The following is a 27,005-nucleotide window of genomic DNA, read 5'->3' as shown; positions in this document are numbered from 1 at the left end:
TTTTTAAATAAGTGTTCCTGGGATTCAGTCATGTTGTAGTGCTTCTACATTAAAGACCTGACAAATGTGCATACTTCATGAAAGAACTGGATGTTAAAGGAAGCCAGTGAAAGTTGCTCATGAAGGAGTAATTCAATTTCTGCTCCAAGTCTTTTATCATGTGGTTGGTTTGTTGAAACTGTCATTCAGTGTCTGATTTAAAAGTTTTATAAGATGGGCACTGTCGCTGATTTCTGATCATTAAACAATTGGTATATATATCTTTAAAGAGGACTCAAGTTCTGACATGGGCAGCTTGATCAGATAAGAGCCAAAACCGTGTGTCTTGTAATAGCTACATTTCATATACGAAATCTAACTGGTCCTTCTTGTTCCTCCCTGGTGTGTTTTTTCTCATCCGATGTTAATTCCTTTAAGATGTACTACTCCCATTTCTGCACTTTATTGTTTCAGACACTGTGATTTAACCCGAAGTTTTAAATGAGAATTTAAGCAGGTAGATAAAAATGCCAAAAAAATGATCATAGGTTTTTTTTCTTATCCTAGCTAAAACTTCAGAATACAATGAAATCTAACTTCGAAGGACTCAAGAAATTTTTTAATAAACAATCTTCTGGGTATCTTAACTAAATCTGACTAGAACATAACATTTCCATACAATCTGAAACAAGAACTTGGCCAGACTGGAACTGTTTTTCACTATAGCTCTAATTATGAACCTTATTCAGTAGAGAATTTTATCATATGAATAATTCCATCTTTTTTTGTCCTCTAAAGCATGACAAAAATAGGCCTTTAAAATGAGCACACGTTTTGAGAGCATGAGAAAAGACAATAGGATCCTTTACATGGACTTCAATGGACAGATAGTAGAAAAGAACTACAAAGTTCACCAGTAAATAAGGTGAGATTGGCCACATTAAGCATGGACATATAAGGCACTGCTGAATGGCAATGAATGCCATTATGGTGTTTGACTCAGATGCTTCTCACTTTCCCTGTAGGTGAGCATGTGTACATATAAAATGGTATTTCCCCTACAAAATGCTTTCCTTGATGGATCTTTCATGTTAAAATAAATCCATTAGCTTGCTGAAAAAAAAACCCACCCCAAATCAACTAAAATCCACAGGATGTAAATCCGTAAGTGAATTTCTACGTGAATTCCTTTCATTTTCTAAAGCAACAGCTAATCCCATTTTAAAGGTATAAATGCTTTTTCAAGTGTATTTCTGTGATAGGCAATTTTGTAACATTACTTTCAAAGAAAAATATTTTGAAAGGCAAAAAGCAAAAAAACCGAGGTACTTGGAGATTCAGAGGCAATTATATGAACTGCCTGATTTTGGCTGGGTCGTTCTTTACAATGAGAAAACAATTTAAGGAGGTAAATGGCATGTTATCACTGGAATAGAAACCCCTCTTTGAGACAGATACAAATCCACACAACATACGTTTGTTCAGCGATAACAAAATATACAGGTACCACCTGCTACACAACTGCCCAGACTGTAATAATCATGAAAATTGAAAATTTAAAGCAGCTTAGTCTAATACAAAGGCAGACCACTGTAGCTAGGAAGTTTATAATCAAAAGAGTAAGTCTGGTTGTACAGCACACCACCTCAGAAATACAGGAGGGAGACTCTCACACAATTTTACTATCACTGTTAAACCCCACTCATTAAAACCTCTGTAAACAGAGAGGACAATAAAATCTTATTATCTGCCTTGCTCCCGTGTCTCTAAAGTAAATAATCAACTTGAGCATAATCCCACTAACTGGGTGTTCAGCAGCACAAGATCAATGGTAGCTTTTCCCCAACTATATCTTCTGATGCTTTTAAGCGCAGAAATGAGACCATTTTAAACACTTACCATCTGACAGACCAAATACACACACTCCAAACTTCTCAGTGAACCCTCGCAGAGGGTTCTGCCCAGAGTCTACAAAATGCACAGAGACACCGCTGAGAGACACTTTGAGCTCAGCCACCCATACACTGCTTTGTTGCTTTATTTTACACTTCCTTCAAAAGAATCTGGTGTATAGCCAGAAGGTCTTTGGGGACTTGGGGGACACACACTGACTCAGCAATTATTATGCTTAAACTATTATGTCAATACGATCAGTCCAATGTAATGTATCGTTCACACTGCAGCGAGAACCCTGCAGAACTGTAAAACACAATAGCAATTGTTAACTCTTCCACTAAGCTTTCCTCACAGTGTTGCTTGAGGAAAGCAAGTACTCTTCCCTTATTTTCCCAGGAGAAAACAGAGGCACAGAATGGTGATGTTACACCGTCATTGCCACCTTCAGGCCAATAGCAAATAAACAGAATAGAAAATATAACTCAAAGGGTCACGCCTGAAAACATTATTGGGTAACCCACAGTGCAGACAATGGGATAATACTTGTTTCCTGGGACAGGAATCCCAGTGCAGGTCAGGATTTCACAACACAAATTCAGTACCCACTGACACCAGTTGTTACTGTAACTCACTGCTGTGAAGAGAATGAAATACAGCATCATATCAAAATCTGCCAATATCCAGCTAACAATCTTACACCGACAAGGCAGACGTGGGAGACAGGATAGACAGCCTCTATTTACCACAGGCTGAATCATTTCACCTTTGAATCTCCCTGCTTTTGTGCTTGCAAAGTCATGTCTTCATCTTCTAATCATTTCCCCCCCTTCATAACAGCAGAAGAGTCCAACATCTACTTTTGCCAGTCTGACTTGCTGAGTAATGGAAAAGTACTTTCCATCAGCTCAAGACAAGGTTAAGAAGAAGGGAATCCCAACCTCGGTTTTCTTAATCAAAAATCCATCTGGGACAATAATCAGTACAAACCTATCCTATTTCCCGGCAGCAATAAAAATTTTAAAAGGAACAAAAAACAAACCAAACAAAAAACCAAGACAAATAAACAAAAAAATCCCCCCTTCCAAAAAAAAACCAAAACATATGTGTAGAGATCTGGTTTTACAGCTTAGGGATAACAGGCAAATGGAAAGCAACAGCAGGATAACTGTGGAATGAACTTGCTATTGAAGAACAAAATAATTTGCAGGTCATGCAAATTAGAACAATTAGAATCCATTTATTCTGTTTAACCTGTGTCTTACTCTGTGCAGCACTAGAAGAATGAAATAATTGTTTCATTACTCATCCTAACAAGGACCCACAAATTAGATATACCTTTCCAGAACTAACCCCTACAAATTCCAGAAATGTACTCTGCAAATGTTATGGAGTTGAGGCTATAAAAGAACCCGAGCTAGCCAGAGTACTGCTGCACATTACAAAGACACAAATTAAATATTACAGCCAAAGTTTAAATTTACCACTTCCAAGATGAATGAGTCTCTGCAAGTGGTTTCAGTGTACATCACATAACCTTACGGGCAGTGTCATCCCTGTCTGTCTTGGTCATCATTAACAAGCAGTAGTGAAAAGCACTTTCTTTTATTGTTTTCTTCCATGGATTTAGGGATGGATAAATCTTATTTAAGTTTTCTAAAGTGACAGTTCAGAGTGTTTTGGATGAACGGCTCTTCGTTTAGCTATGAAACTACAGTCAAAAGGCAGGTCAGGGCACAGCAAGCTATCATTCATGATTTCTTCTTCTCTTACATTAGGAAATAACTCTCAGAATGAAATCAATTTATTTTACATGTCAACACAGTCCTTCCCTTTGGGGTTAAGATAATAAGCAAAGACGCCAATAAATAAAACTAAGTACTGCCCTTCTGACTGCACTTGATATACCCTTTTTTCAGCAGACCAAACACAACTGCATGTTTTCAAGTTTAAGTTTGCCTCCTAGTTTCCAAGGACACAGAACTTAACCCCAGAGGTTCTTTTCCTCATCACTCACATTCTCAGGTGCTGTTGTTCCAGCGTTTCTACAGTGCACTGCTGAATCCCCACGGTGAAAATGGGCACGTATTTCCACTAAGGGAAAGGATGCACGTGCTTCCCACAGCACAGCAAAGGTCTCCTGTCCTGGCAAGCTCTCCCTACACAGTGGAATGGCATGGAGGAGGTTTACTAGCCATTCTGGGGCAGTTCCCCGTGGGTCTGTACCCAGAAGGCTGTCCCAGCACCAGCCTCCATCCCACAGGGAACAGGCCCACAGCATTCACAGACAACAAACACAGTTGGAGGAGAGTGTGCAGAGGTCTCCCATTAGTCTGGAGGGAAAAAGAGAACAATGAAGCTCTAAAGCTCTTCAGTTCTCAGAGGGTTTAGGAATCAAGAGTACCCCTGAAATACAGCATCAACACAAAAGCTGTCTGAAGACAGAAAGAGAATAGCGAAGTACTTTGTATCTTAGAGTGACTGATAAGAAGTGTTAACACAGGATGCATTAAGTATAAAAGTGTATCAAGTCAAAAGATGACAGGATGGAAGAGCCAGAAACATGCAGCCCAGGGCTGAAGCAGCAGCCCCTTGTGCNGGCTTGAGGTCTTTTTGCTTTCTTGGTTTTTTTTTTAATTTTTGTTTGTTAGTTTTCTGGGAGTTTAGATACATAGCTGCTGTCTTTGTTTTCATTGGCTACCGCAACAGCTAATCCATCCAGATTCTGACAGATTATGAATCAATGTTTTAGAAAATCCACACTGTGATCATTGCTGCACATGGACCAATGTTGAGCCTTCACAGAGGAGGCATTTTTTGGTCACTAACAACTTCAGGATTCAAGCTACACCTACAAGAAAGCTGAGCAGTAAAAAAATCCTATTAACTGTACTGTCAAGTCAATACCTTCCCTAATTGAAAACATTTCATCAGGTGGGCTATTCAGTACAAGGACATCTCCTCTCCTGCTACAGATCACCTGGCAGAAAAAGAGGTATAAATCCATTATGACAAGACCAAAACTGGGGGTTGCAACTTCAGTGCATTGTGGCCTGCTGACCATCAGCAGTCAAAGGGGCCATGCGGATCCAGAAATGGAGCCACAAGACTGCCATGTCTTCATTTTCCAGTGAAGAAGCTGAACATTGAGGCTGTGTAACCTGCTGTCACATCAAGACTGTAGAAGAAACAGCCACAGCAGCTTTAAGGTCTGTCCACAGGGATGCCTTTCCTCCTGTGTGCCTCTCTGGCTTTGCTATCCACAGAGTAGCTTGGCCACACAGGAGTACAGTCACAGACACAACAAGCCAACTTTTACTGCATTTAATCATGACTAAAGGGCTGTTAGTATTACCCAGTTTGCAAAGCGTACTTTGCAGTTGTGAAACGTTTACGACCATCCCAGTCTTTGTTAATAACTCAGCAGGATAACCCTACAATGCAGGATCTCGTATGATGGGAAAGGCACAGTCTCAAAGCTGTTCATACTCTGCCGTTGCATTCTTTTCATGAGACGTGCACATGAAATACTGTTTATCACCATTAAGGGAACACAATTATTTGTTACGGACAGAGAAATACCTCTGGACAAGATTTTGACTGGCTTCAGCATGGAAAATAAAAAGATTCTCAGACACCCAGAATAAATTACTTCAGAAGCAGTAGCCATGCAAATAAAATATAAAAACAAGCACTGTCAAACTGTTCAGATTGCAAGGAAATACAGGGACTAATTCTGTACTGATATAAGCCTAGAAGGAATTTACTGGCATGTGTGTCAAGTAGATTTGCTTAAAGTAATTATTACGAATGAGAAATATTTGTGTGGTTTACTTGCACTGTCACATGGGATAAGGGTTTTTTTAAAAAAATCTTTTTTAAGGTCTTTTTTATTGTTCCTACAAAATGGACTTAACATTACAATTGCATTACACTTCACTATGATACAGTACCTTTATTACAGCCAAATTCCCTTTAATTTTCTCAGCCTTTAGGCCACCAATCTTAAAGTGCTGCATAGTGGTTATTTATTTTTTTTATTTGTTCTGTTTCTAACCTGGTATTCATTTTCCTCCACAGTCATTTCAATTTGGATGACAGAAAAAAACCTCAAGCGCTCCCAATTTTGCACTTGACCACCACAAAACTTAAATTTATTTGTTTTCTATTTACTTTAAAATGATTTGTGTAGTGTTTGGGATTTATACCCATATGGGCCTAGCTGACTGATATAGTCATAGATCTTGGAAATATCAATTCCCTTTGAATGCCTTAAAAGCTGCACAGAATGTAAAATAGAAAGGGAATACATAAGCTGGCTGGACATCTAGCATCACATTCAGAACTGCAAATTCATCCTTCTAAAACAACCTGTTTTGTTTAGGATAGCCTCAAACAACTCACACCTACTTCCCTGCTAGTTTATGAGATCTCAGAATTTCCTGCTTGCATTATGTTGACAATACAGAGTTCGGCACCTGGTGGGATGGAGTGAGAAAGCATACACACAGGAATTTATGCTTCTGATCTTCAAGGTTAGTTATTCTCTGAATTCTATTCCAATCTCTCATATTTTGATGAAGCTCATTGATCTTTAAGAGCATAAATTAACAGATTTAAAGTACTGATCTATTTTCTAGTTATTGGTAGTCGATATTTGAAAGACCCCAGTGTATCAAATGCTCGGTACTTTAAATTTCAAGTCATCTGTTTTTAATAGGTCTATTGATTTGTCAACTCTTGGCAACACGACGATGAGAAAAGTCACATATTTTCACACATGGGTTTACTGGGGTTTTTTTTTGCAAAGAAACATAAAAGGCATGTCACCTGAGTCAAAATTTTTACAACTTCCTTAGGCACTAAGTAAAACACCTGAAATTTGCTATCAGGAAACCCGCATGAAAACTTCTAGAATATACAAAAAATATTTCTAAAAATTGATAGAAAACAGCAGAAGACATAATGCTGCACCCACAGAAAGCAGCAGAAACACTACCAGCCATTTAAATGGAAGCATAACTGAACATGAACATTTTTTTTGCAAGAAAGCTTTGAACTATTTTGAAACTAAAACATCTACTTTAAAAAAATACATATTTTGTGGAATTATACATTCAATTTAACTACATTTTTTTTCCTGGGGCTTTTTTTCATTTCAAAAACTCCAGAAAAATGTAAAAAGCCAAACTGAAATGAAAACTGCCACTTCCACTTGAACAATTTTCAAACAAAAAGGGAAGTCTTGGGAGAAATGTTATTAAAAAAAAAAATCTAGATTTTCCCTACGTAGAATTAACACAAACATATCCTCTTTCAGCGGTTCAAGCAAAATGGGCAGATGCAATGGTAAAGAGAGTTTTGCTTGAACTTAGCACACAAAAAAACCCTAACATTTCCTTTTCTTTTCAGTGCATTCAATAACTGGAACTACAGCTGGGATCCCTTAGAGGCCCTAAGCGTCTCCCTCACAATAAGAAAACCTGTGCAGTGCATGAGGGCAAGCTGGTGATCCACCAGCTCCCTCCTTCCACACCATTCACCTCAGCAGGTCACTCACACAGACTGAAAGATGTGCTTTTCGTTTCAAGAGGTAAAATCTTTCTATTCCAGCCAGAAACGCTGTGACAAAATGCCCACATTTCCACTGCCTTGGTCAACACTGTAGTACCTTTTCAGAGCAAGGACAACGACTCGGAGTTAGAATTTTTCAGAAGATTGAAATTGCGATTTCAAACAGAAACGTTTTGCCTGGAATGTGCTCCAGGAAAACAGACGTTCCAGCCGGGAATGGCATTTCCCAGCGCCTGGGGCAGGTGCCCGGGGCTGAGGGCTGTGAGGGGAGGCTGGGGCTGGGCCCTGCCCCTGCACACAGCTGAGCCCTCAGCCACCTCGGGAAATGGGTTCTACAAAGGAGAAAAACACCAGGAAGGAGAGGAAATGGGAGAAGCAGCGTGAGGAACAGCCCAGCAAGCACCTGTGGGCAGCTGGGAGGGGTGGGGAAGGTGGTGGTGCTTCAGGAACCAGGACAGAGACGTGTGGGTTTTTTTTAACACTGGTTCCCCGAGACAGATTTCTGCACAAGGTTTACAAATAAAGGCTTCCCTTGCAGCTGTATATTCACTGACAGATATGGCATACTGTGAAACTTCGAGATAATTTAATATAACTACACCACAGGTACAGTTTGTAACACTAGCCAAAAAAAAAGAATAATAAGGCAACAGAGAGAAAATGTTAGCTAAGGGAAAGCAGCAAATACTGTTCACCTGATAAAAAACCAAAGATGAGTGAACAGGACAGAGGTTGATGCTTCATATAGTGCTTAAATTCTGCTCACAAAGCTAATTCTAATTTGATTTTCTATCATAAATGCATTCACTTTAAATTTCCATTACTGCCTGTGATTAGTTTAGAGACATAAGCATTTTTTTTAGCCAAAGGAAAGCCCATGCTATACACTGGACCAAGTCTAAACTAGAAATTTTAGCAATATACAGATATCAATTAGATGTGTATACTTTAAAAACATTTTGCTGTTTTACTGCAAAAAAACGGGAGGTTTGGTGTAACTTAATTCAAACACCTAATTTAATGCTCATTCTCTTTTTGTTGCTATAGCTAAATTCTCTACAATATATCTTACAGTATTTTTATAGATATTACCCTGATCAGTGTAGCTTAATGAAGAGCAGCTGGCCTAGATGGTTAGAGTTATTTTTTCATCTCCTTGGTTTTCACTGCTCCTTTTGTAATATTTTTTTCCTTCCAGCAAAAAAAAAAAATATGATAAAGAGCTTGGACTTTGATTACAATTAAATATGTGTGATAAAAATAGGCGTTAAAATTACATTAAATTCTTTAACATATACCCTGTATTCTATATGCTGATTTTTAAAGATTAAATTCCTGGTTTAAAGTTTTTCTTTGCCTGCCCTAAGTTTGGCTCTTCGGCTGTTTTAGATACGAAGTATGAGAGAGAGAGAGAAAGTCCTGAGTGTCCTGGTACCTCCAGAGAACACCTCCACTTGCATCCCCAGCGAGAGCTGCGAGGATACAGGTGGGCAAAAGGCACTTCCTCAGAGCTGAACTGAGGATGCCTGAAGACAGACAGCTCAGTGCTCAGAAGCTGCACTAAATAATCACCAGCACACACGTGGCTGTTTGGATCCAACAAGACACAATACTCCAGTTCCCTTAAGGCCTGAGCTAGTTCATTCTAAACCAGCATAAATAACGCGGTTTTCTACACAATTAAGTAAATTTCGCTTATTATTCAGAGTAAGAGCCTGGTGTACACCACAAGTCACTCATGTACAGCCCCTCAACTGAACAATCTGAAGGAAGGTGTGCATATTTATGCAGAGACTATAAAAATGGGGAAAAGCGTAACATGATAGCACGTGCAGCCTTTGCTTGCAATACATTTTACATTGATGGGTTTCAAATAAAGTAGCTATCGCTTTACCACTCACAGGAATAAAAGAAAATGGCACATTACAGAGAAATGCTATCTCAAAACAACAGCTGTATGCGTTCTTTGGCAACGAATGCAACTGGCACACAGTCTCAGCAGCACTGCCTATTCTGTCCCTCCCCAAAGGGAATCAGGGCCTGATTACATTTAGCATGGCCTCTCTTTTGCTACCTTCACTACATCTGCTACAAAAATCACTATTCTCTGTTTGCATTTCCTCCCCAAGCTTTCTTTGTCTCTGAATTCCTGATTACTAATCCCCTGTTCACAGTCTTTGTACATCTTTTAAGAGCTATACCGGTGGTCTTTTATACAGGGTTTTCCCCTCCAGACATGAACCTGCATCCCTTCATCTCAGGGACTGCAAAAGATCTCAGAGCACATAGTTCAGGGCCATTCCACTGCCTTAAGACTGTCATATGTGAAAAAGGACAATCAAAGTTTACTGTCCTGCCTTCCTCCCTCTTTATGGAAGGCAATCATAGTAGCCCCTGCATATCCCTCTGTGAAGAAGCTGAATGAGCCCTCCAAATTTGGTGACCCTGATCCCATTTGATGATTTCAGGGTAGTTTCCTGTCAACCAAAATGCTTTTTGAGGGCATCTGACAAACTCTGCCCATTCAAAGTCATTTTAGATGCATCACTGTCATTTTTGCATACTGCAAAGGGTCTCAGATACCTCTCAGATATCTCTATAGTGCCATCAGAGGTGAGAATTAGGTAGGATATCAGGTTTTAGAAGTTCTGTATCCATGAAAGCCACTAAAGTTAGGTAACACTGTAACCTGAAAACACTCCCTCTCCCTTGCCCTTCCCTCCCCTTCCCTTCCAAGTAAAAAGCTGTACCCTGCAGCAAAGAACTTACCCAGGGGTGGAAGAAACATGGCCAAGCCTCCCAACAGCACTTACACGTTGCTGAGGTGGAGGCAGAGGGTGTCTGCTGCTTACCCACTGACTTTATTTAAAGTAATATGGAAAGATTCATATTATGTGAAAGAAAGAAAGCAGCACACTCCTCCAGGTGAAGTGTGCTCTCAAATCAATATTCTTACCTTTGAGATTATAACCCAGCTGACTGGTGTTCTAAGAACATAATGACACTGCTGCAATGAATGTACAAGGACTTCTTGTTTACTGAATACAAAGCAATTCATCATAACAATAGCAATGCTGAATACCTTGAAGAATAAATGTATTTGGTGAAGTTTCTAGAATGTCCTCAAGCCTCATCTGCTAACCCTCCATGAACACCCATTAGTATATTGAGCATTGCAAGAATGTTTCTCACATTATTGTCAGGGGTTTTTTCTTTACTACAGCATATATTCAACACACTACAGAGTAAGATATGAATAAATCCACAGGAGACAACAAAACACGATGTGAAATTCAAAACTATCGAGAGTAAAACTAACCCATATGTAGGACACATGATCTATTTCTTTTTTTTTTTTTTATCATTACCACAGTGACTTCAACACACAGACAGATTTGGCTGAAACCAGCCAAAAGTTCAAAAATTATCAAGGGGGGGGCCACAGTCAGCAAAGTAATCACTTAAGCCTCACTTTCCTAAGAAACCAAACTAAACAGCAATTCCTTTATAAAAGCCTCAAGCCAGTTAAACACATTAAATAAGTTTCCAATTTTAAGTAAGAAGCAATCCAATCAAATAAGCAGTTGCATAGCAGAGGGGGTTTGAGTGCAGTAAAACTTTGCAAACCAGCAAATAAGAGATTCCTCATACCAGTCTCACCTTCTCCCACCAGCAAGTGAAATCAGCACCAGAAACCAATGGGAAAGGCTTAATTTGGGCAGATTTAATGAGGTCATGTCAGTTCCTGCTCTGATTACGTATTTATCTCCTTGTCTTTAAAAGGTTTTCTTTCTTTTTGCATACAGATTCTTTATAACCAAACCCCAAAACAATGTGTACAGTATTGCTGTAGCATCCATTGTAATCTATATACATATAATTTTCATCTGAAACTGTAACACAATTACAAGATGGGGCAAAATTAGTTTTGAGAGAGTTTTCTTACTGATGAATAAACAGTAAAATATGGCTTTACGTTGCTCAATAGTAGTAGCTAGAGTTGCATTAATGGTATTGCCTACAAGAGTACACTATAAAATGTAAACAGTAGCATATAAAAAATACCAATTACTCATAGTGCATATGAATAGATAAACAAATTTAATGTACCATTAAAATGGCACTGTATTTTTACTATATTTCACCTCCCTTTTCCTCTCAATTTTAAACCACAATAGAAAATCTAATGTAATGCAGAGAAGTTTACCATTTCTGTATAGGACAAGATATTGCAGAAACAGACTGGTTTGAGGAAGCCCTTAAAAGGAGGGAGGAATGCTCTTAAAGAATAAATATGAAAGGAAAGATTCAAATGAATAAAATTCAAACCTTTAGTATGTTGCTGTTCCTAAGTTTCTTCTTTCTATTCAGCTACTCCAAACTATACTGAAAATTATTAAAAACCACAAAACATTCTTATTAGTCTGTATTCCTCAGACTTCCAAGTCACTGAACAAGGTCCACTAAGAATCACTCACTTATTTTTAAAAATTCTCTTTCCCATAGTTCAGCAGAATGTTCCAACACAACAGCAACCCATAGAAATGACCCCACGGATGATGTTTGTGCTCATGGGCAACATTTTTTCAGATAGTCCCCAAAAGATGAGTCCCAGTTAATTGAGTGCTACGTTAAACCCAACCACATCAAAAAAGATCCATACACAAGTGTTTGGGATTTCATATGAATACAAGAACAGGTGTAAGGGATCAGGCCACAGGTCCCCACTGCTCAGTATCCTCTCTCTGACAGTGATCAGTCAGAAAGGGCTGAGAAAAACAGATAGAAAAAAAAATTACACACTGATAATTTCTAAATTATGTGCTCCCACCTATTGGCAATATGCAGCACAGCTTCCTGACCTTGGGAGTTGGTGAACCAGAGGTGGTATCCACCTCTTAGTACAAATCCACAGCTGAACTGAATAAAAATGTGTTTTACTGCTACCTACACATAATTCATTACTCTTCAGTCACTGAACCTAAAAGTAGAAACAATCCTCTGTGACCTAGGTGAGCAACTGCACACCATGAACAATAAATTGCAAATAATTCAAGCAAACAGTTTATGCCCAAGGGCTAACATTTGTTCACAAACTATGTCAACATTTGTGAATAATATATAAGTGAAGAGGAATGTCTGCTCATGAACAATTCCCCAACAAATGCTGCTTTAGCCAGACAGTTTGTTTGTGATTAAGTGTTTGGCCAACTCCCATGCTCTGAGAATTGCTAATCTGCTGTGCTTTGCTTCTCTTCACCCCTCCACATCACACCAGGGACAGTCATTGGCATTAGCCATTAGGTCATACCCCCACTAGGATAATGCCAAGGACTGAGGGACGAGGACATTAATGTTCACTATGTGCCAAACAGTGGAAGCCCCTTCTAAATATTTGTCCCAAATTCCATGTACATTTTGTTAGTCTCCTTCAATTTTCAGCATTTTCAAACCAGATTTCAAAACAGCTAGAGGGTTTAAGCTAAGAATTTCCACTGAGTGGAGGCACAACTGAATTCATCCTTAAAAGCAGTATTCTCTGCTGTACTGGAAATTTCAGGCTGGATCCAGACACCCATGTGAACCTCTCCAAGTAACTTCACTGCACAAAACTGGATGCCATCTAGAAGATAGAATTCTACATTCCCTATATAATCAATTAATAGGGAGACAGTTAATTTCCCAAGGGCAATTCAGAAGATTATACACAAAAATAACAGCTAGCAAGAGGTAGTTAGGAGAAAGTAACAGTGTATCCAATTCCCTTCCTCACTCCAGAGATTAGACACCTGTCTCAGGACATCACCCAACTCAGCCTGACACAGTTGCAGCCTATGCCTCTCACTTCCAGGTCTCACTACCAGGCTACAGAATAGGTCAGGTAGGGCAGAGTTTCATCCCCCACACCGAAGGAGGGTGACCAAGGACAGTGTGCTACTCACAGACTTCAGGGTAGACCACCTGGTCCCTTGGGTACCAGTCCCAAGGGGAAGTGCCCAAAAAAAATCATTAGGAAGGAATCAGAACTCAGATGCCTCCTTCTAAGTGAGTGCCCAGAGATTCTCACTCCTGCAGACACTCCTCAGAGTGGTGCACCTGCTTCACCCAGCACTGCTCCCAAAAGCATTCTCCATGCAGAGGGCAACTGGATGCTTGGGAGATCGGACTTACAATGGATTTATCTGGATTTCTGATTTAACTACAGGCTGCAGTCTGAGCAGGAGTCCCCCTCTCTGAAACACAAGTGTACAGCTGTTCCAAGAAAGAGCTTTCAATTACTAAAGCTTCTGGTGTGGTCTCCAGCCTCCCCGGAGTGCTGCTGTTCTGTGAGGGCCCAGTCTAGGGAGGTGGGGAATAAATCTTGGCTTTTAGCATCAGATTTTGCATTCAGTTTCTAAACAACTCGATTTTATTTTTCACTAGATCACCCAGACTGTATTTTTTTGTTTGTTTGCCTTTCAGATATTAACAGGAGAAGCATGGACTCTGTCCCTGAGATACATTCTCTGTGCAGTATACACATCACTGCAGCATTCACATCACTGCAGTACTCATCAGAGATCTCAGTTCTGCTTTGCACCAAGCATGAAAAACAACCCCCCTGCTTATTTCACTAATCCCAACTGAGTATTCTAATTTTTATATTCCTTGGTAGGGTTCCATTTTCTTCCCTGTTTGTACAAGTCCAGAACAAAATCAAAGCATGTTCTCCTCTAGAAAGCCAAAATAATACTGGACTTAAAAAACTGCAAAATAAAAACTCCCTTTTGTTGGTTTTGCTTGTTTAGGGTGTCATGGACATTGTTAGATGACTAAAATACAAGAGGAAGAGGGATTGATCCAATACTATTCAAGTTATCCAAATAAACTCCGTGATAACAAGCCTTAGCTGATAGATTTGTCATCACAGTCCATAAATTGTGTTTCTAAATCACCTGCACTGCTTTGAAAATTTCATATTGAAATATTGAAAATTACTACAAAACTCTCCTCTATTATGAAGGACTAAATGATAAAAAAGCATACTAAAATATATGTAAAAATAAAATAGTCCATAGTAAAGTAAGCCAGAGAAAAAGCATATTTTCAACAGCTGTGCCAGTTCATAAAGAAATTATACACATTTTCATTCTTCTGAATCTTGTTCATCAAAATAAACTTAGTAGGTTGTCCTCTTCATTTCACTGGTCATAAAACACACATGCCACTATAGAAGTTTTCACTGTACACAACACTATCATTTTCAACCTTTGCCCCATGAATTCATATGAGTGTCAGCAGACAGCACGTATTTCTAGATACCACTTAAAATTATGTCTTAGTTCAATAACAAACATACTCTCACACATCAGAATTCCTCACTGTTTTGAACAGCAACGAAGACAGAATAGACCAGTGATTTTGCCATCAGACCAACCATATCATGCCATGCATGCTGGAGAAGTATATTTTCCTTGGCCTTTCAAATGCAAATCCAAAACGTGTGTGAAACACACATCTCAAAAATGTGATTCTTTTTTTCTACTAAAGCAGAAAAAACCCATAAAGTAGTTATTTATTCCATTTCCCTTACAGCCTATTAAAGACACCAGCACATACCCAGTATGAACAGAACAGAGAAGTCTGCTCGACACAATAGCTCTGCCTACACTGATATTCACCAGCTGCAGGAGGAGTTGGGATTTTAGAACAGTGGAAGAAGCATGAAGCTCAGCATACCTCCTTCCCCTAATCAGCTTTTTAAATACCCTAAAACCACAGCATACCTTCAGGGAAAGAGTATTTGTCCAGCCCCACAGGCACACTGTGATTTTAAAAAAAAATGTGCTTCCGAAGCAGCCACAAGCAAGCCCAGGGTGATTGCTACCAGTTATACTCAGGGGAACCAATCTGAAAAATTTTGCTAGCACTGGAGGTATTTAAAGCTATATTTTTTACCATCAGTAAGTTAAGTTGATTTACATTTATGCCGTCTTCCTTGAAAGAAAAATGAACCTCTCAGCACAGAGCCTTTTCTAAAGCACCCTCGCTTCAGCATTAAACCATTTGGCTGTTATTAACTGAGTCACACGAAGGCAAATGAGGAATTTACCAATAAAATCTATGAATATCTTGTTCCTCATCTCTGATTTTTGGAATCTAAACAAAGCAATAAAATCACTGGTTTCTTTTTTTGTTATCAGCTTGTCATATTTTGCAATAACGTTTAGCTGCTTGCCATCTCAGGGGATGTATTTTATTTCAACATTATATGGTTTAAAATTCGATGTCATTTAAAAGCGCTAAAACTGTATAATAAATTAAGACTGTTCTGTATATGCATTAGTTTTTATTAATTCTGTGTTTATTAGCTGTTAGTTAAATCCAATTTGCCAACTGATTTTAAAATAAATACCTTTCTATAGTCTTGAGCAATGAATTGCCTTTTTCTACAATAGCAAAACCCTGTGACCAACAGAACTTCTCTAATTATTTCAATTCAAATACCTTCCACTGTGGGAGGCAATTTGGCTGCAGTCTGAGAGTTACATCACCACAAGTGTCCAAAGATATCACTTTAATACACACTCAGAAATGAACAAATGCTGTTTCTACAAGGTGTCATTCCCACTGAGACCAGGCTGGCAGGCAAGTCTCTGTGTCCCTATAATTCCATTCTTCCCCAGGGAACAATTTTTGCCATAGAAGTTTTATTTCCATTGAACAATTTTAACTTCCCTTAAAGAGAGAAACCTTTTCTCGCTGCAGGATAAACAGAATTTTAAAGATTCAGGATTGAAGTTTAACTGTTTCCCTGCAGTGTCCAATACTTTCAGTCTGACTACGTTACACTCCAGACAGGCAATTTATCTTGCTGGAATCTATTCACTGCATCTTTCTGTCTCCCAAGTTGTCTTTTCACATAAGGCTAGGAAGTGGGGAAGAAGAAAAATGTGCTGTTGTGTAGGACACCCCTAGAGATGTACATTCCATACCCAGTACAAGAAATAGGCCAACATCCTTACATAGCACCGTTTAGCAAAACAGTGAGGGTCGAGAGAAATGCTGAATTCCTTCCATAAATACACTTACAACTCTGAAAAGAGAAGCACTAATAACAACACTACTAAATATTTAGTGAATCCCGAGAAATCTCTCAAAAACCCTGTCATCACAGAATGTGGACAGCAGTCTGAGTCAAAGATGTAAATACACCAAAACTGAGATCCAAACTACAGTTAGGTTTTCCTCTCCCTCTGTCTAATTGTGGGTCTGTTGTCTAATGTGCTTCTCCTGTGCTAAGGCCCACCCCTCAGGTAAAGCTGGCAGGTTACCCTGATTCACCAGCATTCATAAAATGCTATGAAATGGAAGCATTATGATTCTGACAGCACTGAAGCTGCTGGATATGCTTTCTGTCTGTCGAAATAGTTTCAAATCATCGACAAAATAATGGCAGCAATGACTACAAACTTTCCAGTGGAGTCAATACGGGTCAATGATGTCAAACCATCGAGCTGCACGGAAAGCTGGTCCATGAGCAGCTCTGAAAAGAACTATCACATCTGTCATTCTTTCTCTGTTATCTTTTTCTCAGTCAGATCATAAACTGCCAGGGCTGGGATTAACCCTTTCTGTAACTTGTCCACTGAGTCTGCTCCAGCTAATAATTTATACATTAAAGACCTAAAGAGAATTTGTGTTATCATTTAAAATTCCGTTCCCACGTGTTGAAGTTTGATAAAACTCGAACCATTCCACCCCTTAACACTCCTCATTCAGTGGTCCTAAACGCAGGGAGCCAGCTACTGTTGCCTAAAACAGCATTTCATTCTCTGTCTCATGATCCTGATCCACAGTGAGCAGCCAAGCCTAATACTTAATACCTAGCTGAACAGAGTATTAAGCCAGAGACTCCAAGATCAAGCATTATACTTGACCTTTTGAATTTTTTTCCAATCAATATCTCAGAAATTGATTTTCTCTTATTCAGTATACCCAAATGGTTTCATTAAACTGAAAGATTACATGACCTCCCAACAGGGAAAGGTCACCAGAACCCATTCTGTAGTCTGTATTATATAAAAGCCCTAATCGGCAACCAATATCTGAGAATCCCAAGCACATCCCCCTCAATTATTATACAACAATCATCCTAGCAGTGGCATTCAGAAGAAATTATGAATATCAATTTCAAAATATCAATTTCAGAAGAAATTATGAGTATCAAACCGTCAAATTTTCAGACTTGGTTAAATGTCTGGCAGCAGAACATACATCTGGATTTGGGCTGCATCAAAGTGTAACTTCCGCCACTGACAGTTCATTGTAGCAACCATGTCAGAATGTTTCCTGACTCAAATGCATTCAGGAACTTTGATACACCTACAGGTTACTCCCTGTGAAATGACAACTGCCCCCAGCTGCACTTTCAATCCAGAATAAATGAGGGAACCACCTTACTGTGACTATCTGTCCCAATCAGCTTGTAAATGCTTTACTCCTGAGAGGTGGTGAGGTCTAAAGGATAAACCCCCAGGTCCCTTTGCCCTGGGCAGCTTTTCCAGCCACTCTCCCCCAAGCCTGTCGTGGTGCGTGGGGTTGTTGTGACCCAAGGGCAGGACCTGGCACTAATACTTCTGTACTATCTGGGTCTTGGCACTGGTCTAATAAATGGAGAGTCTTGCTATTAAAATATCAGAGATCCTGTGGGCATACATAAAATAAAATAAAAAGGGAATTAGGGAGTGCCTTGAGCCTTTAAGAAGTGTGCAAACATCTTTCTGTTAGTGATGACAGTGAAAATAGGGTCTTAGTTTAAGATGACCGGACACCATTTTCTGTAATCTATCCCCTGTCCCAAACCTACTTCTTCTGTACAAACTCTTGTTTTCCTGTTCTAATATCCAAGAAATCTCCAAGCCAATTCAACACCACAACCTTCTTCACAGCTTTCAACCCCTCCTGTCTGGTGCCTATTGCAGAGTTACTAAAATTCTAATCCTTGCAGAAACTTTCCCCTCTTACCCCAAATCCTGTCCAGAGGAGTTCCCTTCTAACCTTCTGCCCCAAACTTCCCCAGTTTCTCATTTACAAGAACTAGGCTTGTCATTAAAGCTCATTACAATTAAAGCAATCGTGACTTTTGTGCTAAAGAAGTAGGTCATATATTTACATTTCTGTTTTTACAAGCAGAGGTCCTGCTTTTGCTTGCTTCCAAAAATACTCTCTAGATCCAGTAGGCTCCTTTCTCCTACCCTTTTGCCTTCAGAGTATCTGGATTTATGTTCTTCTACCCTAATTCCACAATGACTGTAATGCAGCATTCCATTTATGCTCTGATCCCTTTCAGTACAGCTGTTGGAGGCCACCATATGCCTGTTCTTTACCACAACTGAGAAAATTAAGGTTTGTAGGGTGGGGTTGGTTTGGGTGCAGGCATGGGGAAGGAAGAGAATGAAAAAGCAACTTCAAAAAACTCTACCCAAGACAACAAAACCAGTAAAAACCAAGTAGAGGAAAGGAACATTAGAAACATTCCATGGTAAACTCGCAACATTTTTTAAACTTGTGCTTCTTTCAGCAAAATTAATTGTAGAAAATCCGAGTTAGGGATAGCCTGGTAAAAAAAACCAAAACCGTGGACTTTTTCAAGCAGCCCTCAGAATACCAAGTGTAGAAAAATAATGAACAGAAATTTAGAAAGTGCAGTTTAACAAATGCTCAATCTCAGTGAATCATCAAGCAAAAGAAGGGGAAAAAAACCCAACAAAAAAAATTTATTGCATGGCAACGCTGAAGTGGTGGGAGTTTTATCTGGCAGAGAAGAAATAAGACAAGGAATATTAATGATTCTGTGCCTTAAATCAAAGTTGTTTGGTTTTGATTTTTTTAAATTCATTCAAAACACATTTGTCTGATCATAAAGCTATGTAAGATGCTAGATATGAAAATAGGTACATAATCATAATCCTAGGTTGGTTTCAGTTGGAAAAGACCTTAAAGACCATCTCATTCCAACCCCCCTGCCATGGGCAGGGACACCTTTCACTAGCCCAGGTTGCTCCAAGGCCCATCCAACCTGGCCTTGGACACTTCCAGGGATGGAGCAGCCACAGCTTCTCTGGGCATCCTGTGCCAGGGCCTCACCACCTGATCTTTACACTGTCAGTACTGTTCAGATCAACCCCAGAATGGAAAGCTCCCATCTTTCCCTAACCCCATGAACTTCCATATAGCTTCAGTAAATAATGAAATATCCATAAATGATGAAATGCCTCCTTAGTAAGAGCAGTGATCCTCCTTGCCCCAACTCTACTACAACTCTGCTCCTGAGGACCTCACTTAACACAAAAATCTGTTACTGTCATCCTCAGCACAGCCCTACATCTGGCACATCCACTGCAGGCCCAGGGACAACAGCCTGAGTAAATCCCAACCTCAATCAAAACTCTAAAAAACAGTTTATTGAAAATAACCTACGCTTTCACAGAATCAGTCAAATAACAGCTGCAGAAGCTTTTCTCTGGATAAAAGACAAGTGTACATCAGTGTCACACACAAAAAATAGCCCAAGACATGCAAAATTGGACAGAAATTAGATAATATTGTTCCAGATGTAATAGTTGCTTTGTAGAGGCTCGTCCAGGAGGGAAAAGCAGAGAGAAACAGCACAGAAACTGAGCCTTCCTGTCCTCCAGCAGGTCAACAATCCCACCCTGCTGGGTGTTGGCTGCAGAGTGACTGAGGATGCCCTTGATCCCCTCACCCAGGTCATCAATAAAGATATCAAACAGGACTGGCCCAAACCCTGAGCCCTGGGGAACACCCTTGGTGTCCAGTTGCTGCATGGATGTAGCTCCATGCCCCACCACTCTCTGGCCCGGCCACCCAGGCAGTTTCTACCCAGCAAAGAGTGCACTTGTCCAAGCCATGAGCAGCCAATTTCTCCAGGAAAACTGTGTGGGAAACAGTGTCAAAGCCTTTACTGAAGGCCAGGTATGTAACATGCACAGCCTTTCCCTCATTCACTCAGTGGGTCACCCTGTCTTAGAAGGACATCAGGTTGCCCAAGCAGGACCTGCCCTTCATGAGCCCAGGCTGAGTCTGGTTCCCTGGTTGTCCTGTATGTGCCATGTGATGGCACACAAGATGATCTGTCCTGTGGCCTTCCCTGGCACTGGGATCAGGTGAACAGGCCTTTTAGTTCCCTGGATCCTCCTTCTGGCCCTTCTTGCAGTTGGGCACCACAACAGCCAACCCCTAGTGCCCTGGGAGCTCCCCGGTTGCCAGGACTGCTGGTAAATGATGGGAAGTGGCCCAGTGGGCATCTTTGCCAGCTCCCTCAGTACCCTGGGGTGGATCCCATGAACCTGTGTCAGAAGTGTCCATTATTGTTTCAGCTATTGCTAACTGGGAATGACAAGTGCCTTGATAAAAGGATCATTGCATTTCCCTTTTAATTTTTTTCCAGAGTAAAAACATGTTGCAGCAGTCTTCAAAAAAAAAATCAAAACACATCCCTTGTCTGTTATAGTAAAATTCCTGTATGTAGATATCAAATGGATATTTATCAGGACCTCTTCTTTGTGCATTAGAAAGTGATATAACTTAGATTTATATATTGATTAATGGGAGTAGCAGAGAGAAAGAAAACAGTTCAAGTCACAGAATGCCACTGTCACCAGGCTGATACCTTACAAACTGGTACCAGTACACTGGCACACACACAGACTCACAGCAACTACCCACACTTGGGTGTAACGTGGATGAACGTGCAGGACTTAAACTGACCTTTAATTGTGGGTACAAGAAGAGGCTGAGAACGGTGAAACACGACATCCTATATTTTCATACTACTTGGCAGAAATGAGCCTTGCAAACGAGACTTTTCATCAGTACCCAGGGAACTGTTCACTAGCACCTGGGGACTTCTCACAAGGTGGTGATAATCTCATTATCTCGGCCTCTTTCCCAGTGGAATACCAATCCTGAATAACTGGACACAAAAGCTCACCTTTAGAATGTCAAATAAGTTATCTGCCTCAGTTCAAAGTTAATTAAGATGCAAATTGAAGACACAACGTTAGAGCATAGCTCCCTAACCCTACATGAAGACATTCCACTGTAGCAGGACAGCTACTTGCAATAGAAGAACATTTTTCATGCCAGAATGTTTAGACTAAATGGTCTATACCTCTCGTGGTACCAGAGCCAAGCAAATTTTAATTGTATGGTGTTTACATGGCTTCTGACTCCAGAAGGCAGACTCCATCTAACAGACATTTCTACTGCTTTTTCATCACATTAAATAATTCCCTTTCTGGGGGAAGTAAAGAGAATGGGAGTCCAGTACAGCTGCCTGATGAATGTCAAAACCTATTCCATTAAGTAATGGCAAAACTCAGGAGAAGCAGCAGTGCTTTATACTGAGTTCCCATTTATTCATTTTGTTTCAAGCAAAAACTCCTATCTCCTACAGATAGAGTCCAAGGGAGCAGAATATATACATTTCAGGTTTTATCAATCTTCTAAAGACACTACCTACAGCACAGCAAGCATGTTTAGCACATACAAGTCCTGTAAGAGTTATTATGCTCAAATTAAAAATGCATAAATGGAATCAGTAAAAAATATGACAGATGAATCACCCTGAACATCAGAAATAAAACTACCCAGTGACTCTATATAGAAGATTTACCTCTGATTTACAAATTAGAGACAAATAGAGAGAGTAGCTAATTCCATAGGAAACAGAAATCAGCAAAACATGCTCCCAGTAACTGTAATGCTAAACCATGAAACTAAGTAAGTTCCTAATAATGACCCTCTGACAGACATATCAAAACAGGTGCTGAAGGACACTGTTGCTCTCACATACACACTCATATCCAACTCACTGCTATGCCTATTCATTAGCACTCCTGGAAAACATTTAAAAAGTGTATCACTCCATTTAAAAAGTGTATCACTCCATATAATGAGGCGTAAAACTCTCCAGAATCTTAAAATCTCTTTTTTTTGAGAACATGAGACACCCTCTAATGAATTCATAAATGCTTTCACATGTGGTTTCTGCCTTTCCTGAACGATAACAACGGAAAAGAATGGGAACTGAAACAAAGTAGATTCCTTTGCTGCTCCTGACTGCTTTTGCATCCAACTGTGGCAAGTAAAATAAGGCAGCCCTGCCACACGCGACGCTTCCAGCCAACCTCTGACAAGGCAGTAGCTCTGGTGCCAAGCAAATTGTGCAGAAAGCAAAAGACAAACACTAGCAAAGGGTGGCAGAGGCTGCAAACTTGTAAAGCAGTAAAAGCACTTATTCTTTTTGCAATACATTCTAGGCACAGTGGGACATAAAGCATTTCATACATTTTTGCTGCAAGTGGCCTAAAGTAAAAAATACCAGGTAAGTGGCAACCTAAGCAAAGAATACAAATGTACTAGAGAAACACTTCAAATAAAGACATAAAATAGTCATCAAGCTTCCAGTAGCTGAGAAAAAAAGAACAGCAACAGAAGAAAGGTCACTGGCATAGCCATTAAATTATATGCTGAACATTTAAGAGGTTAATTTTGCCAGATTTAAAAAGATCGGCAACTCCCCCATCCTTAATTTTTGGGTGCAATTTATTGTGTTAGTTCATGACATGATATGGGATGAAATATTCAAAAAGAGAGAGAGAAATATACCAATGGAGAATTCTCTCCCCTCGTGAAATTCTGCAGGTGAACCACACTCATTATGTGATAATTAATACAGTCATCAGTTAAGTCTTTGAACTGAAAAAAAAAAAAATACAAAACCTGTGCTACAAAGAGTAGGAACTATCTCTTTCTCAGTGCCCTGATGTGATTTACAACAATCTATTTTAAGAAGCAGATGCAAGTTGGAAGTTTATCAGTACTATGGCAATTCCCACCCTGTCAGTAATGGGAAATGACAGAAGGAGGCTGCTGCAGTTCTCACTAAAGGTACAACATTCATCACAGGCAGATCTGGACACGAATAACCCAAGTAGTAACTGTCACTGGAAACCTCTTCTAAATCTGGCTTTGAATAAAACTTGGTTTTATCAAAATTAAGGAGCTCTGCAACACCAAGTCTGCAGTTCAACTGTTACAGAGCCTGGCATATTCACTCACTGTTCCTCTCATGGTTCCGTGTTTACGAAAGGGTGGAATATAAAATCCTGGTCTTTACATGAACGTATGAATTATCGACTTGCATAAAATGTTAATCTTTTGATCAGCAAATATCTGATGTAGAATTCCAAATACCGTGGTATTTATTTAAGGAGCAAATATGTCCAAGGACATTTCTAGTTCTCTTTTTGGAGACGCTCTCATGCAGTGGTGTTCTGATCCAGCTCCAAGACTTTTATCCGTTTACAAATATCTCTATTCTAACAGCGTATTTCTACTTGACTTTAAATCGCACGGAGAAGAACATTGAAATTGCTATGTCAGATAAGAGCACTGGATCTCTTCCAGCTTTCTGTCTTGGAGTGGCAAGCACTGGGTATTTTAAGGCAAACTGCAAAGATCTTCTTAAGACACAGCTCTTATAAGACACAGCCAAACAGCACCTTGTTTGTTGGGTTTTTTTTCCCTAACACTCCTTAGTTACTTTCTGGCTTTTACATTGAAACACGAGACTTTTATGACTTTTAGCTTTTACTAACTACCCTATGTGAATTCTTTATGCACCAGGCACATCACCTAAGAAGGAATCCCACAGAAATTGCATTGGGGGGTTCAATTGTCACAGTATAAACTAAACTATACAGCTAAAATGAGACATATTGACAATGTAGAAAAATCAAACCAAAACAAGAAACCAAAGGTATATTTGGCTTTCCCTCAAAAGCCCTTCTTTCCTACTTTTCCTAAGAATTTCAAATTAAATAACATTTTAACTCAAAATAAATAACACTTTAGCATCACTCTATTTGCGATTGTTCTGTGCATTAGATTTGTACGCAGTCACCTTAAGATTTGGGTTCTTTTTAGTCTTACATTGATAGAATAAAGCACATCCCTTTCCTAGGAGCTTACAGTCTTACAAAGGAACGTGGGAAACTGCTCAACCCACAGAAGCAGTAATCCTCACAGGAAGCATTTTTATTGTGTTGATTATATTGGTACATGTCTATTCATGCTCTGGATTTCAATCCATTCAATCTGTCCAAATGACAAATAAATAATGGCACAAACACACGCTGGAAGATCAAACCAGCAAGGCACTGTGACACAGACAGAAGGTTCTCCTGTCACATATTCATGACAAAAGAAGTTCCCCGTAAGAACGAGTGGACGGAGATGCACCTCCTTGTCTGGAGGCAAAAGGGTGGGTTTTGAAATGGAGTTCATGTTTGTAAGTCTTACTACTTTCTCCCAATTCCTGTTACCATTTAGGGACACAGAAACGAAGCTGGTGGCTCACTCAGGCTCAGCTCTCCTGTGTCTCCCCTACGTGGGCTGACCACAGTCTCTACTTGGTTATCGGCTGCAGCATTTCTTGCTTTCTAACCATTTCTGTATGCAAAGAAGCTGCCACAGAAAAGGTGCTTCTAAGCCTCTTACCTACTTAGGAGATACAGAATGCTGGGTAGAAAGACTTACAAAATACAAAAATACAACATGCCTGCTACTGTTACAAGAAGGAGAAGAAAGGCTGAAAACTCCCGTTCCTCTCTTGATGTCATCTTCCTCTCCTCCTCCCTGTGCCTGCAGCACTCTGCAGCATTTCAGTCCACCAGAAATGAACATTTTTCAGATATTTGTTGTTTTACACTGTGACAATGCAGGCAAACACCATGTATAATATTTGAGTTGGTTTGTCGTTTGTTTGCTGTACTGTCCACTGGGTGAAAGACAAAGTTTTAATAAATAGTAGAGTATACTGTCACAGAATCCAGAACAGACCTGCAGGAACCAAGATTATTTTTTTTAATTAATTATATGGGACTCTGCTGTACACTCAAACATGCTGTGGTTTGGTTGTATGTTTATTTTTTTATTTAATCACATTTAATTTCAGACAATTTTCTTGGGTAGACATGAAAGGATAAGCTAGTAAGTCATTTAAATCACACGTGTTTTCTTCAGAGCTCTGTTTGCCAGACACTCCAGTGGGAAAAGACAAAGAAGGCTGCCAAAGACAGAATGGAATAGTCAAAACATACCTGCAACAATACACATTTTGTATTTTATTTTCTTTTAAACCATAAAGCTCTAATCCATCATTACTGGGCATGGGCGAGTGACCTCTGCCTAAGCAGAAGCAGATTCCAGGCTGGGTAACTAACCAAGACTGTCAGTGTAATTAAGATTGTGAGCCTTCCCAGGAACACCAGCTACCAAAGCTCGAATATCTAAAAACTGCTGCAGCTTGCTTAATTGAAAGAGACTTGATTGAATTATTAAAAGCTACCAAAATCTGAAACTTTTAATGAAAAAGAGAACAAACATTTTTTCGCAGGAAAATGGCAGCAAACAACGTTAGGCTGAAGCCAGGGAAGGAAGTGACTAAGCATGTAACTGCAACCATTTGGAATAAATCATTCCTATGCTGCTCACAGTGGGAATGAGCACAATTATATGCTTCTGAACTTTGTTCATGTTTATCTCTTTCAGTTGCAAAATCTGCTCAACTGTCATGTCTAGCTTTCTCTTCAGAATGTTACTGATGCTGTAAAATAACACATCACACTGACTGTGTTTGGATTGGAAGTCACAGCCCCAGAGTAACACGCTGAAGTCCAAGCAGGAGTCCTAAGAGAGGGAAACTGGAATGCTTTTTTATCTCTGTGGAGTTTTTCGTACATAAGCAAGTGAAAGGAGAGATCAGTAATATTTTAGGGTATTTCAACAAGTCAAATGAAATCAGGTTACTCTGCCCTCTTGCCCTCTGTATGCCTGTTTGTGCTGAAGAGCAGTAAGACCAGGAAGTACAAGAATAAAAGTAAGGGAGTTCAGGGAGCTAGAAAATGTTAGTCACAATTTTATACAGAAAATTAACGGTGATATTCAGTAGATACTTAAATAGTTTTCAAAATGGTAATCTTATAGCATCAAAAAGGTTCTACAAGAGAACAGATGCTGACAAACGTATTAACCAAAGATATGAGATAATTCTGCATTTTAAAAAGAAGTCTCTGTTTCTGTATTTGATGACTATGCCATCTTCACATGGAATTTTGCTATTAGGCCATTCTAGTTAAAAAAAAAAAGGCATCAAAATAAATTATACCCATAACAAGAAAAAAAATAGAATAGATATGGAATAATTTGTGTTGGAAGGCCAAGAAGAAAAGATGGCTTAACTGATGGGAAAGATATATGCTTGAAAATAACTAGTGCCAGACAAAAAGTCAAGGAAGTCATCTATCATATTGATGAACCTATACAATAATTAAATATCACTACTCTCTCATAAGTGGAGATACTGAGATGAAAGGAAGTTAGGGTAAAAACTGAAGTCTGGAAAGCAAGTTATAATGGGGTTTTATATGATGTGGACATCATGGGTTTCCCATTATAAAAGTTCTTGTGAGCTGCCTTCCTCCAGCAGT

General features: G+C 39.5%; 1 protein-coding gene across 12 annotated transcripts in view; it reads right to left on the bottom strand.

Annotated features, from left to right (window-relative positions):
- CTNNA3 (catenin alpha 3) overlaps positions 1 to 27,005 on the bottom strand; it is a 438,877-nt gene that overhangs the window by 199,807 nt on the left and 212,065 nt on the right. Inside the window, exon 1 of one of the 12 annotated variants that reach the window (XM_017826111.1) lies at positions 7,544 to 7,628. The exons of the other annotated variants lie outside the window; for them this stretch is intronic. The gene's annotated coding sequence lies outside the window, so the exon portion shown is untranslated. Of the gene's footprint in view, positions 1 to 7,543; positions 7,629 to 27,005 lie in introns of those variants that run through there. 12 annotated transcript variants of the gene reach the window in all.

The sequence above is a fragment of the Lepidothrix coronata genome, unplaced genomic scaffold (genome assembly GCF_001604755.1).
Source record: "Lepidothrix coronata isolate B3197 unplaced genomic scaffold, Lepidothrix_coronata-1.0 Scaffold124, whole genome shotgun sequence".
Taxonomy (NCBI): domain Eukaryota; kingdom Metazoa; phylum Chordata; class Aves; order Passeriformes; family Pipridae; genus Lepidothrix; species Lepidothrix coronata.
The sequence above is the reverse complement of the archived record's forward strand: the minus strand, read 5'-3'. Positions and strand labels throughout refer to the sequence as shown.